The 14,722-nt window shown below is 52.1% G+C and overlaps 1 protein-coding gene across 8 annotated transcripts in view; it reads right to left on the reverse strand.

Moving 5' to 3' along the window:
• SSBP3 (single stranded DNA binding protein 3) overlaps positions 1-14,722 on the reverse strand; it is a 161,592-nt gene that overhangs the window by 67,668 nt on the left and 79,202 nt on the right. Inside the window, exon 1 of one of the 8 annotated variants that reach the window (XM_042997291.1) lies at positions 8,986-9,037. The exons of the other annotated variants lie outside the window; for them this stretch is intronic. The gene's annotated coding sequence lies outside the window, so the exon portion shown is untranslated. Of the gene's footprint in view, positions 1-8,985; positions 9,038-14,722 lie in introns of those variants that run through there. 8 annotated transcript variants of the gene reach the window in all.

Consider the following 14,722-nt stretch of genomic DNA (forward strand, 5'->3'; position numbering starts at 1 on the left):
GTGGGACTAGTGGCCTAGAACTAGTCACCTACCCAGGTGCCTTGCAGAACACAGCAGCCAAGTCCTCAATTTCCTGCATTACAGAGCACTGGGATGGGTCCCCGCCCCCCACCCCCCGCCCTGCCCTGCCCCACCCCAGGGCCAGGAAACACTCGTGCCAACTTGGCACCCAGTGAACTGTGGGCACAGGGTTAGTCTCACATGGGGGCACTGAGGAGGCCTTTCAGGGGATGAGGAGCTGCTCGGGGAAGTAAGGCTGAATGGGGGTTTGGGAAGTAGGGGCAGGCAAAGGACATAGCAGGTGGAATGCTGGAAGAACAGGTCATTCTAGGAAGAAGGTCCGGTGCGTTCAAAAGCCGTACGCACAGAGGGCAGCCAGAGGCAGAAGCAGAAGAGCAGAATCTAGAGGGGGCGCTGGAGCTAGATCCCAGGATCTTCTGCTGATAAGGAATATCAGCAGATACTCTTAGCTCTCTTCTGCTGAGATGAGCCGTGGTGCGCCTTGGCAGGTGCTGAGAAGGCGATCCCAGCAAAACCTGGTAACACCCCCCACCGCCACCACCATCACCACCGAGGGGCGAGGATGCACGGGACCAATGCCTCCCTTACTGGAGCACTGTCGCTCCAACACACGCAGCTGACATTTACCATGATGGGAGGAAAGCCAGGCAGAGACCAGCACAGAGTGCATCTGGAGGGAGTGTCTCTCTGCCTCTCAAAAATAAAATAAATGTAAAAAAATTAAATAAATAAATAAATAAATAAAGGGTGACGATTCCAATGCCTACAAACGTTAAATAACAAACGTATTTCCATCTCTGTTAATGCCCCCCCTCTCCTTCCCGATCCCTCTGGGGGATCTCATGAAGAGTATGGCTAGGGGTAACAAATCCTAGCTCGGACATCTGTACGCTGAGAGCTTCCAGGCCACTTGTTAACTGGGTAAGAGGGGACCACTGTCTTATTCCCCAGGGTCCTTGTGAGAAACCAAGAGATTCAATAGATGTGAATTACCCAGCACAGACCCAGGCCCTTCCCTTCCCTTCCCACTGTCACCGGTCCCCAAATACCCTCATTCTGTGGTCCATGAGTACACATTACCTGCCTAGCACAGTGGGCAGCACATGATAGGGGTTCAATAAATAGTACATTTTCTATTATCAGATGTCACAGCTGAGGAACAGCAAATTAGATCCAGTTAGGAGAGCAGAAAGTTACCTCAGCAAGCAATCACAGGGCCAGGGAACGTTTTTAAAAATGGAAGAAAGCTTCAAGCTGGAGGTCACTGCCTTCCTTTGCCAGGCTCGGTAATTCAGAGCCATGGCAAAGCCCCAAGATACTCAAGTCTGGATTTTTTTTTTTTTAAATGTTTATTTATTTTTGAGAGAGAGCAAGAGAGACAGAGCATGAGTGGGGAAGGAGCAGAGAGAGAGGGAGACCCAGAATTTGAAGCAGGCTCCAGGCTCTGGGCTATAAGCTCAGAGTCTGACATGGGGCTCGAACTCACAAACCGTGAGATCACGACCTGAGCTGAAGTCAGACACTTAACCGACCGAGCCACCCAGGCACCCCAGTCTGGATCTTCTTGTGAACGATGCACCATAAACAGAAGGAAGCTCTCAGCTGGGCATGGGGCTGGAACAGTCACTACTATTTGCCTCTCTCTCTGGCAGACTTTTCTGCCCTCTCCCAGTTTTGTCCCCAGCCTGGGCACCCTGACCTGCTAGCTATTCCTCCACCTCTCCCCCTCTTCCACCAAGATACACTCCCACTCGTCGTCGTTTGTGCAAAATCTTCGAGGCCCCAGGGCCTCCTTCCTCAGTAGCCCTTCCCAGAACCCCCCTACCTGACCGGGTACCCCCTACCCCCACCCCTGCTCCCACTCTGTCTCCAACTCCTGGCACCCTTCTATCCAGGCTGGCAGCTCCTGGGCTTCTTCCTTACCCCTTCTCCTAGACTAGAGGCACTCCCAGGACGGAACCCGCACAGAATCTGCGGGGCCTTCAGAGTGGAGATCACACGCTTGCCAGGGGAAAGAGTGGGAGGGCTACGATAATGCACACCTTGGGGCGATAAGCCTCAGGCCGGTGTCAGCCATGTGTCACAGAGCGCATCCACCGGAGGACAGGGGAAATGCTACAAGTCCAAACAGGTGTAGAGTTTCAGGCCAGGACACCAGGCGCATTATCAGCAAACATCAAGTTATCCGAAACCAGGCCGCGTCACAGAGGTAAACAGGCACGGCCACAGCACAGCCTCACCAGACGCCACGTCCGCCCCTTACCTGGCTTATCCCTGGGAAGAATGGGAAAGGTGGTGGCTGGGTGGAGGGGGACCAGCACCCTGACATCTGACATGTCTTAGGAGCCGTTCCGGGTAACGTCACTATAAAGATGATAATAACGGTACGTGTTTATCTGGTGTGGAGTACTCACTCCGCTCACTTCCCTTTATCCACCTTCACGCCAACCTCAAGACGTAAATACTTTATCAGATCCATTCCACAGAGCAGGCAACTGAGGATTAGATTACTGAGGCCACACAGTTGTAGCTGGCAGAGTTGGCACCTGCCTGACAGCGGGCTCCTTCAATGACCACGGCAGCCTTTCCCACGGGGGCCCAGCGCCATTACTTACCTTGACGCTCACTCAACCTTGAGATTCTAATGGTGAAACAACAGGGTTCCAGCTCTTCCCCCAGGCGCCCCTTGAGCACCACCTTCTTTACCAATCTTATTATTTTTTTAAGTGTATTTATTTTTCAGAGAGAGAGAGAGAGAGAGAGAACAGGAGGAGGAGGGGCAGAGGGGGGCGGAGAGGACAGAGGATCTGAAGCAGGCTGTGTGCTGACACAGCAGGGCGTCTGGTGCGGGGCTCGAACTCACGAACCGCGAGATCATGACCTGAGCCGAAGTTGAACACTTGTCCACCTGAGCCACCCAGGCGCCCCGATCTTTATACCCACCCCACATTTCCCCTGGCCCCGGAGAACCACCGCGTTCTCTCTCTTCTATGCCCAGCTTATCCTGGCCCAGGCCCTGCACAGAACTACACAGTGTCCTGTGTTCAACGCTTTGTCTGACTTTACTTGATGGTGGGTTCCCAGAGGGCAAAGATCCCATCTTATCTTTGAATCCCTGGCGCTGTAGAATAAATTAATGTTTTAAAGCATACCTCCCCCCTCAAACAAACAACTCCTAAGCCTCTCAACAGAGCAGTATGGAAATAACCAAGAAGATTAGGATAGGGCACCAATCCAGAGGGGCAGGGATTCATTCCTAGGCCAGTTCTGAAAATGAAGAGTACCTAACTAAAAGGTAATCTCTGCCACTGTCTTATACCGGAACAATCTCACCGACTTGGAATAATTAGGGATAGAAGATGAAAAGCTGGTGTGACCTACCACTGTAAAAAGTTATAATGCACTTGAATGAGGCATACACAGAATATGGCTTTAGCGACTGAGCAGGGCCCATTTGTCAAAGGCGCAACCAGAGCGTGTAAGCAAACAGAGCACGCTGATTTTGAGCAGTGTAGATTATCGAGTGGGTTTTGTAATCTTCCTGCATCTTAGGACACCACTCGTTTGCTTGGCAAACCTGTCTTCCCGTCTTGGCCTGAAGGAGTGAGGCATGAGCTCTGCCTTGAGGGTGGTTATAAAATTTCTATCAGACCCCATCAAACTGAGCTACCTCCAAACAATGCATAATTTTCCAAGTAGCCTAACGAGAGCCGAAGTTTCTACAACAAGCCAGATCAAGTCAACCCAGACTTGAGCTCTAGCCACGATACAGGAAGCGGATAATGAAGGGAGGCATCAGCATCCCTCCTCCGCAGAGCAAGAGAAGGGAAACAAAGCTGGGTCTCAAAACAGTCAGCCTTGCATCCGACTGATATTTAGGGAAACGTCCCTATTAGGAGTTGAGGCTGACGGCACGGTGAGACACAATTTGTCCCTGACACATGTATTCAATGGGCCGAGAAAACACCAGGCGGTCAGAAAGTTGGCTTCTCAACCACTCCTGACACCACCCGGTAAAACTCAAAGGCGCTGGAGTGGTCCCGAAAATCCCTAACTCCCCGATTGCCCTGTACTCAGAAATAACCAAAAGCCTTTGTCGCTGCCAAAAAAAAAAAAAAAAAAAAAAGGGCGGGGGAAGAAAACCCCAGGAACACAACCAAATCCATGTCCAACTCCTTTGCCCCTTAGAACAAAACCCACTGCAAGCATACACAAAGCAGGAGAAGGCTGGACAAAGGACAGGCCAGGTCACACTCGACAAGGCGCTTTCTTGTCGTTTCCAAAACAGAACTGTCCTCTATTAAAACACTCTTGTTGCTCGGATGTTGACTGGGGGGGGTGGGGGGGGCCGCCACAAATCTCAAAACAAAAGACAGGCCGTGCCGGGGACAGGAGGCCTGGAGCCGGCTCCTTCTCCCCTGCACACTTCCCAAGTGTTTGAATGCCCGCAGATCTCCGGCCCGGAGATGGCAGCTGTCTGTTATTATCCCGGCAACTCCAAGGGCCCCAGCACCAGGGAGCGTGTCCCGAGCAGGTGAACGCCATCTGCCTGGCTCTGACAAGATGCCCGTCTTCGTGCCTGCTGCTGCCAGCAGGCCGTGTAGACCTCAGGGAGGCACAGCCAGGCTCCCACCCTCTCAGAAATGGTTCTTCAATGCTCAGCCAGGCTTTCTTCTCTCTCCCCAGGGGCTGCAGGCTCAGTCACTACCTGGCATTTATCACAGAAGGGGAGCTCTTTTGAAAAACACTTGGTCACCTTTCACAGAAATTTCTAAAGGCATTGAGAGTATGTTTAGGCAGGACTGGGGAGGGGGGGGCGGGTTGCACAGAGTTGGGTATACATAGGAAAACAGAGCCCACCGACATACCTCCCAGGGGTTAATTTTCAGAAAGGTCTTTAATTGATCTACTAAGAGAAAAAAGTTTTCTACCTGCCTTTTAAAAAGCACTCCCCACATTAGCTGAAACATTCCCAACACCTCAGCCCATTTCCTCCTGCCCCCACCCTGGCTGTTTTAATTGGGGTAAGTGGTTCCCTGATGCAATCTGCAAAGTACTAGTCCGAGACCATGGGGAGAGCAAGAGCTAAGTGGAAAAGCAGGGCTGGGGTGGACAGAAGCCCGGGATGGGCATGGGGAGGCCAAGCGTTCCCACTCCACCTCTTCTGCTCCTGGGAAGAGAAGAGTTCCCCTGTAAAGTCTTTTCACTGGCTGGTCTGCCAACAACTGAAAAGCCTGCACCAGGTGTGCACAGGACAACAACCCCACTGGCACAGGACAAAGCGAACGGAAGGTGACGGCGAGCCTGCGTGCCTGGGAGTCTGGGTCCAGGCGGGGCCCGATCTAGTGCTCTCTGCACCAGGAGCTAACGGCCCTGGAAGGAACACAGGTCCCCACCCTCATCTCTCCGGAGACTTGAGCAAGAAGGACTCTGCAGTTTGAGGTCTTTAAAGCCACACACGCTTCACTGACACCAACCAGCAACAGACTTCCTTGTCTTAGATAGGAAAGTGAGGTGGGGACAGGGAGAGAACAGGCCACCCCAGAAGGGGGCAGCAGAGTTACGGTCTGGCCTTGGGCAGCCTGGGCTCCAGGTAGAAACCCACCAACAGCTTGGGAGTGAGGAGGATGGTCCTCACAGGCTGAAAACACCCACGGGAAGGGCTGAGCCACAAGCACTCTGTGCTTTGGAACAAAAGCCAGAAGACAGAGAGGCAGTGTGGACAACCTGGACGTCAAAGCTGGTTCCAACCCCTACCAGATCACAAGGCCCTGCGGGGCTTCTGGGGCGAAGAGAAGACAAGCAACCCCACTAACTCAAGAGACTGCTTGCAGGGCTCACAGAGGGCAGTGGAGGTGCAGGGCTTCAAGAACTACAAAGGACCACACCAGCAAGGCCTCCAAATCAAGTCGGCCTCATCTGGAGCAAATAAGCAAGGACACGCACCCCCCAAAGGGTGGCCCTGTGACCATGGCCATCGCCGCTGTCATGCAGGGAGGGAGCTGCAAGCCAGCAGGTTCAGGAAAACAGCCCAACTACACTGAGCAAGCAGCCTTCTGTCCCCACCGTCCCCCTCCACCTCAAGCCCTGTGTGTAGCAGAGGATCCGATTTCTAAGGTCTTCAGCTAGAGAACCAGCCAAATTATTATCACCATTCAAAAGCAAGAAGGCAGCACGTAGAAAAAGTCCTTGAATTATTCCACCCCAAATGAGCTCTGTGTTGTGTCCCCAGGTCCATGGTGCTGAGGTCCCAATGGCACACCTGCCCAGCGCAGCATACAGCTAGTGGACGCTCTCCTACACAGCCGTTTCAGACTACACCCAACTGCCTCTCCCTAGCATTCACCGGTCTATTTGCCCTTCTCTCATTCTTGTGCAACAAAGCAGCAGCCCGCAGGAAAAGGGCTCCAGCCCACAGCACCAACTCTGAGCTTTGTAGTATTTCAAAGGAAAGGGATTGTTTGGGGCAAGTGGTCAAAGAGAGCTTCCTTTCACAAGGAGGGTGTAGCTCACGACGAGCCTTGAAGAACAGGCAGCATTTCACAGAGGACCAGAGAATATGCTCCCGTTTACTCCTTTACAGCCTCCACTCTGGGTTCAAAGCAAAGCCATGACCTGTTCAGTGCCTTTAAGGCTGTCCCATCTTGTCACAGCTCCTGAGCCCAGTGGGCAGACCAGACCAACCCTCATGCCAGGAGCTGCCAAGGCTCAAGATCCACTGCCCCCACTTGGGAGGCAGAGACCACAGGACAGCGCCCAAGAAGCCCCTGGGTGTCTCTTCCCCACCAAGTTCTCCCTGCAGATGGGGGGATTGATCCAGCTTCCTGGAAATGTCTCCTCCACTTTGAATCCACTTCAGAAAGGCAGGCCCGGGTGGAGGCTGGGGAGGAGCTGGGATGGGAACATCCTGTCTGCATCAGGGCAGGGGGGTGGGGCTCAAAGGCTGCCCACGTGTGCTTCAGGGTTGTCCACCCCCCCCCAGCAGGAAGTGTTCATTCGACTGACAAACAAGCATCTGGGGGTCGTGGTAGGGTTAGGGCGGTGAAGCCAACCTCTGATTTGTAGAAGTGAATAATCCAAGACAATGGGTGTGTGACAGCGGAGAAATCAGCTCCAGATGCAGGCCAGAGCCAGCTGCCTGGGGACCAATCGGGTAATCAATCCTGTTGATATGTTTATTCTCAAAAGGAGGACCTGGGGGAGGGGGCTAAGGCCACTGCCACAGCAGACAATGGAAGGCAGCTGGGAGCCAGTCCTGTGATCCACCCCTCCCCGGCACAATCTGGGGGTTCTGTGTTCTCTTCTGCTTCAGGGCTTTCCTGCTCCCCAACCAGGAGCTTGAGGGGAAGGGGAGATGACCATACCAAAGCCAACTGTGTGCCTGTGTTTTCTGAAACCAATAGCCGAGTCCGCTGGGATCAGTGCCCAGGGTCTCACACGAAAGTGCTGGAGAGTGGAGTACCTTCCCTGCCGGATGGCTGAAGGCCGTCCATCACCTCCGTGCAGAGGTCCTAGGCTGATGCTACTTAGGGTCAAGATGACCAAGCTTTCCCCAAAACAAGCTTTCCCACACCTCAGGGCAGCTAATAAACAGGAACCCTGGGATTTTCACTTTGCCGACCTAGAAGGTATCAGGGTGGTTGAGATGAGAATGGGGGCCTGGCAGGGCCTAGCCAAGAGTTGGGACCAGCACCAGACTTCCCTTCCTATCCAAGGCTCTTGCGATGCGCCCAAATGGCACTGGCCCCCAACATGTAACCCTAGACCCAGTTCCCAAAGGGAGACAGAATTACTTGGTTCTCTGCCTGGGGCAGGGGGTGGGGGGGGGAGGCGGCGGGGTGTGACCACACAGTGACAAACCACACCAACCAACCAAGCCTGTGGGACACACCCCAAAAAGCAGATTTGAAGCATGCAGGCACAAACTCCGTGGAGAAGCAGAAAGAATAAAGAACCCGCCCCCCCCCACACCCCCGCTACTTCACAGAGCTCTCAGGCCCACAAGAAGACGGGCATGAGAACCCTTCTATATGACACAATGTGACCGGGAGCTGTGGCATCTAAGTTGTGCCCAGACATGGCTTGTGCAGTCTCACCAACGTTGGCGGGGCAACAGTGACTCCCTGCCTGGCACATACGGGAAGCCCTCACGAAGCAAAACTGATTTGTTACATACTGTTAAATGGATGGAAAGTTGGGCCTGACACCTCTAATACTGCTTCCCAGGACAAATATGCTACGGCCTTAAATATTTCCTTAGACTCTTCTTAGAAATGACCTGAGAGGGTGCTGGAGGAAAAGCATGCAGAGTGAGCAGACTAGTTAGGCAGTAAGCACCCGGTCACTGACTGCACCCGACAAGGACTGGGGTGCTGGCTTCCAATGTCCCTTCCCAGCATGGAAATTCCATGAAGTCAAAAGCCACCTGGGTATGAATACTGGACAAGGAGGGAATACTTGTTGATTTGCTCAGCCTTCTTTACTGGTAAGGGGAGCCCCTGACGAACAGGAAAGGGAGAAGGGACTTGAAAATCTAAGAACAAAAGAATGGCAGAGCTTGTCACTCTGGCCCTGATCATCCATGGCACCCTCTCCAGCCATCTGTCACATCATATAGAAATTCCCTGTGTGTGATTCTGTCTGCCTGGAAAGACTGCTGGCTCCTATCCATCTCCCTATCCCCACTGAGCGTGGTGCCCAGGAGGCCCCTTAAACATTGTCGAACAAAATGATGAGCCGGGGCACCACCAAGAGCCTGCTCCTAAGCAGGGAGCACTGGCCACGCCCATTCCTCAAGGCTAAGGCTCCCTAAGCCTGCAACTTCCTCTCCCCTTAACGTGGAGAGCACATGTGGCTCATACAGCACGAGATCACACCTGGTCTACCTTTGTTCCCACCAGCCGCCCTCTCCTCTCTCTTGGGCAGCTGTGAGTCCCTGGCAGTCTGGGAACAGAGAGGACTCACCACACTCCACTTGCACTATAAGAAGCACACAGCAGTCGGACGTGGTGGTTGGTACAAAAAGTAGGAAAGTCAGGGTTATAACATTTTTCATCTAGAGCGGAAAAAAAAAAAGAGCTTCCTTAAAAAACGTGTTTTATAATCCCCAGTGCAAGCAAAAATGCAGTTAGAATACCCATTTATCTATTCTAGCATCAGTATAAATCAAGACAATCCTTTTGAAAATAATTTGGCAAAAAGACTCAAGGATCTTGAAAGGAGAGGCCCATACTTTCTGACCCAGTAATTTCACTTCTGGGAATTTATTCCAAGGAAATCATCCAAAATGAAATGCTAAGATGTTCACTGCAGTGTTATGTACAATGGTGGGGAGGAAGGGGGAGGACAGGAAGGAATATCCAGTAAGAGAGGAAGAGTTAAATAAAACCGATGCAGCCATTAAAGGATAATTAGGAATAATTAGAAACAGGCTTATCAAAAGGAAAAGCAGACCACAAACCCATGTACAGACCCGGACAGCATTCTGTCCAAGTCTAGAAGTTGTGATAAGATAACGGTAGCGTGAATGTTTTCCTTTCACTTTCCAAACCGTCCCTGAAGTTGACTCTAAAGACAGGGCACCCTACTCAAGGCGCAGGAAGAGCCATGCATCCTCCAACCCATCCACCTCATGCCCAGGCCTGGGACTTTAGCAAGGGGACAGGATGTGGCAGGAAGACTCTGAACCATGGCAGCCGAACCTGGTTGCAAGCTCTGTTAACATGACACCTCTGAGAATGACATTTAACCAAAAGGAACCTTCTGGGAATATTCAAATACCCTCAAAAAATGAAAAAATAAAAAATAAAAAAACCAAAGCAGGCAGGCAGGCTTTACATACAGCGTGCGTGCACATAGAGAGAGCCACAGTTCTCAATATACACCGCTCCATTCCCCAACAGCCGCGGTGGCCAACTTTCTGCCCCAATCAGCCATCTGGGGCTCAAAGGGAAGGTGTCAGATTGATCACCAGGGTTGGATTAATTTTTTTTTTTCCTTTCTTAAATCCCCTTAACTGAGAAAGCAGCTTGAGCCAATTCTGCTTTTCTCACAGACACCAAAACACCAAGCTGTAGTTACACCAGTTCATCTTCACACCCCCAGCGCTTGGGGGAGGGGAGGATCAAGCTTTCCAAGCAGCTCTCTGCCGTCTCCCCTCCCTCCCCTCCCTGTGGGGAAGCTGGAAGCTCAGGCTTAAAGGAACAGGATGCTGGGAAAGGGCCACATCCCCAGCCTCCTCCCCACCCCCTCCAGGGTCCCTTTCAGAGGAAGGAGGTGGCACTGCCTCCCAGGGGCCTCTCGGACCCCCAGCTCAAGTCAGGGATCTTCCCCTCCTCTGCTCTGCAGCTGCAAAGATCTTCTAGACTAGAACACTGCTTGCACCAGCCTGACCTCCACCACTTAGCATAGCCTTAAAACTTATTTAGAGAGTGACAGGAGGGAGAAGGCTGATGTGTGTCCCAGGATATACCAGGCACCTTCTTTCCGTGATCTCCCCTCAGCAACCTGACCAGGGGGTACTCCCGTTTTATAAATGAGCAAACTGAATCTTGGAGATGCTGCAAGTCTGTGGCCGAACCCTTCTTGTTCTGGGCTTTCTGCACCACACTGGCTGTTGAGGACCACGAGGGAACCAACCACTACTGAGCACTGAGTATGTGCCTGATGCTCCCACATATATTCTCTCTAATCCTTAAAACAACCTGGAGAAAAGGAACTATATTCTCACCCCCAGGATCCAGATGAGAAAAGTGAGGTTCAGAGGGGAGCTGACTTTCTTCTCACCTACGTGATGAGTTGGACTTGAGCCCAGGTCACAGAACTAAGGCCCCTGTCTCCCCTCCCGCCCCCACAGCAACCGTTCAACAGTCCAAAGTTCCTCCAGGAACCAGACTGTAAACCATCTGTGTGGCTACAGGTCTACGCGTAGCAGTGTGTAGGTACTCAGGACCTGTGCTTTTGCTGGCGACAAGGAAGGCATAAACCGGGGTAACGGAAAGTCCTGAGGATTTACGTCTAATGGAGGAAATTTCCAAACACACAAGAAACCGTAGCAGCATGGAACAGGGGTTCTCCTGGGAAGAGTGTGCTGCCTCACAGTTCAGCAGCTTCTTGCTGGACCTCATAACCCACTGAACCCACCTTTAGCCCAACAATTAGGAAGATCCTTAATAGCCCCCACTCCCAGTGCAAACCCCTCTGTTACCTACTGCTTTACCACCCAGACCCTCTCTGAATCTGTTAATGATCAACCCTCCGGGCAGGCGCCAGCCTTCCAAAGGGACAATGACCACCCCCAGGAAAAATGGCCAAAAGCAGGTCCTGGATCAATTGATTAGGTTGTAAACAAGGGTTGTGAAGAAAAAAAAAAAAAGGGCAGCCAAGACATGGTGTTTCCGGTACTTTTATTGTCCTTTGGTTGGCCCCTTCTCTTTCAAGGAGGCAGGTAGTACAGGAAAAGCCTAAGGAATGAGCCAACCACAAAGACTAGTGCTCAGGAGACTGGTTTCAAACCCACTGTCTGGACACACTTTTCACAATTTCTCAGGTTTTGACAGGAGAGAGGGGGGCTCTCTCAGCTCACAGACCCCCACCCCCCCCCACCCGAAATACAACAACCAGAGGCTGCCTGCTGCCCTTCCCACCGTCACAGACACTTGGGTACCTGCTTCACACCAGGCAAAGCGGAGGTGAATCAGATGTGGCCCTGGCCTCCAGAGGCTTCCAGTCCAGTGGGAGAGACATTCACCACAATCACTAGTGACTTCCGGGGGGCTGGGGGGGGGGGGGGAATAGCAGCAAATAAAAATTACGTAGAAGGAAAGCCAATTTCTAAGATGAGAAATGCTGGCTCTGGGCTCTGGCCCCCATTCTCAAAAAAAGAAAAAGAAAAAAGGACCAAGGAGAGGAGAGGCCTGGCTTCAAAGCCACCGAAGACACCCAGTTACTGGGCAGGCAGGATCCTGAGCATCACCCAGGTGCTAAGAACCTGGGGCAGAGCCACAGAGACAGGCCCTAACTTCAAGGAAACTAGGCGGAATCACACAGAACTTCAATCCACAGAGCAGAGCTCTAGAGGCTGTCTCAGCCCAGCAACTAGTACACGCCTGGCAAAGGGAGACATGCAACCAAAGAATCTGTGGATGAATGAAGAATGGCAGAGCCTTGAGAAGGCAGAAAAGATGTGCTGGGAAAAGAACCCAGAGCCCAGTCATAAAGGGAAACCTGCCCTCTGAGCAAGCAAAGGAGGGTCGGGCACCCTGGGTGGAAGATGCTGCATGTGCAAAGGCACAATGATGCAAGGGAACAGGGCATATCCAGGGAACTCTGAGAAGCCCCTCTGCTCATGCTTAAGGGAAAGGGGGTGCCATGCGCAAAGGCGCTAAGCCCACAGGGCCTTGGGCCCAGCTGGGGAGCATGAGCTGCATCCTGAAGCCGAGGAGAGAGCAGGGATGTCCAGGCACCGGTGCAGGAGGGCCAACTCACATTTCAGAACAAGAACTCCAGCAGCAGTTTTGATTCACATCCCAGTGCCTCCAGTTTCCAGGTGAAGAAACTGAGGACTTAAGTAGGTTCCACACTTGCCTGAGGTCCAGTGGCTGCATGATGTCCATCCCTGGCTTCTAACCCACGGCCCCTTTCATCACACCCTGCTCCTGTCCTGAGAGCTCTCATTCCATTACCTAAATACTCCCCAGATGCGGCGGAGGCTCTTCTGAATGGATCTGCACAAACAATGGTGCAGCTCTGGGGCCTGGGAGGCCCTTCACCTGCCTGAGCCCCAGCTTCTTCCTCCTGTGAAAGATGGGGGAATGGATGCTAAACCCAGACAGCTGCTGTGCAAATCAAATGAAGATGTGTATAACTTCGGCGCACTGACCCGCGGCCCGTAAGCCCTCCAAGGATGTCAGACTAGTTATTATTCACTCATTCAAACATACTGGAGTGTCTACAATGTGCCACTCTGCTTAGAAAAAGCAGAATGAAGGAGAAGGAGCTGAAGACGACCACAACAAAAATGGACAGAGTGTTTCCCACAGTGGACCGTGACTGGGTCTGAGGCCTTTGGCCTACAAAGGGAAGGGGTTGGGTAAGCAAGGAAGAGATTAAAGCCATGATGTTTTATGCAGTGTTCGGCTGCTTGGAGATAAAACCAGAAAGCCGGTCGGGAAAGGGGTTGGGAAAATGGAATGCAAACTGCTCTACCCTCCAAAGCTCTGGGACTGAAAAATGAGGTCTACCTGACATCCGTGCCTGGAGATGGGACACAGCTTCGGCCCTGGTTCCAGCCTTCCCAAGGCACAGTTTATGAGATCACGGTTCAGGAAGGTTCTGGTCTGGTCACAAGTATCTGCTATCTCTCCTGTGGCTGGCTGGGGACAGGCAGGCCAGGCGCAAGAGAGTAATACACAGTCTCGGGCAGTAAGGGGGTCATGGACAGTGTTAATGTGGACTGAAGAACCGTATGGACTTGAGGTCTTAGGAGGTATGCTGCTGCACAACCAGTAAAGTTTTGTGGCTGGGGGAACTGGAAGGCTTCGGTGGGTTGAGGCATATGCACATGAGCAGCCATGGCCAGTAGCCACCAGCAATGACAATGGCCAGCCTTCTTGGATCTGGGCCAGCAGGCTAGTCCCTCAAGGACCGACAACGCAGTTCGTTCTTATCAATACCACCTACTAATGTATTTGGCACATAAATTCAAGATGGCACCTGCCAAATACCAAAAGATAATGGCTAGGCCCAATCAAGCGGGAACACACGGTTGTGTACTAAAGAGATGCAGAAGGCAAGGCCCTTTTTCCTAGGATGGGCAAAGGAAAGAACAAGAAGGAACAGCTGTGGTCTCCAAGAAATAAGTCGGCTGTCTACCCTACCCAGTCAATTAAGCCAGATTCAGAAAAAAACAGCAACCCACTTTGCCTCAAGTGTTAAGTCAACCAGCATTACCCGGTGGCTTTGAAAGACCAACACAGCATGTGTCATAGGCAAACACCCCATACAATCACTGGTTTCCTCCAAAATTACACCCGGCACCTTCCAGGGGGCTGGGAATAAAAACAGACAGATTCCCTGCCTTCTGGGATAATACTGATAAATAATGACTTACACTCCACAGGTCTGTTCACTGAACCCTAGCCTACGATTTTCAAGGAACTCAGGCGGAGACTCCAGGCTTCCAGGACAAGGATAAGGCAAGGTATCTGAATTATTAGAACAAAATAACAGGGAGGGCAGAGAAGAGAGGTCCAGGGTCCTTAAACCTCCCCCACCCCATCCCAGCACGGGGAACCAATGGTCAGCCCTGGAGCAAGTCAATTAAGCTCCCAGAGGATCTAAAATTACTCTTTAGTTGACAAAGGGGGAAAAAAAAAATAGGCCCCCAAAACTCTGCCTCTAGGGCTTAATTAGCTCTGTAAAAGGTCAAGAGATGCACAGATAACAGATACTTTTGCCAAAAAAGGAGAAAAGTAAACTACTCCTGGAAACAGACAAGATCCATGTCCCCAGCCTCCAGGACCCCTCCAGCAGGTGGGGCTGGGAGCCAGGCCCTGGAAACCAGTTCCTCCAGCAGGGCAGGATGCCAAGGCATCCTGTTGGAATGAGGTTCCCCATCTTCCCTGGATAAGGTGGTGCTCCAGCCTCCTGTCCCAGCCTGCTTGCCAGACCCTGTCCCAACAGGCAGGAGAGGACTGATCCT

This window comes from Panthera tigris, chromosome C1 (assembly GCF_018350195.1).
Source record: "Panthera tigris isolate Pti1 chromosome C1, P.tigris_Pti1_mat1.1, whole genome shotgun sequence".
In the NCBI taxonomy this organism is placed as follows: Eukaryota; Metazoa; Chordata; class Mammalia; order Carnivora; family Felidae; genus Panthera; species Panthera tigris.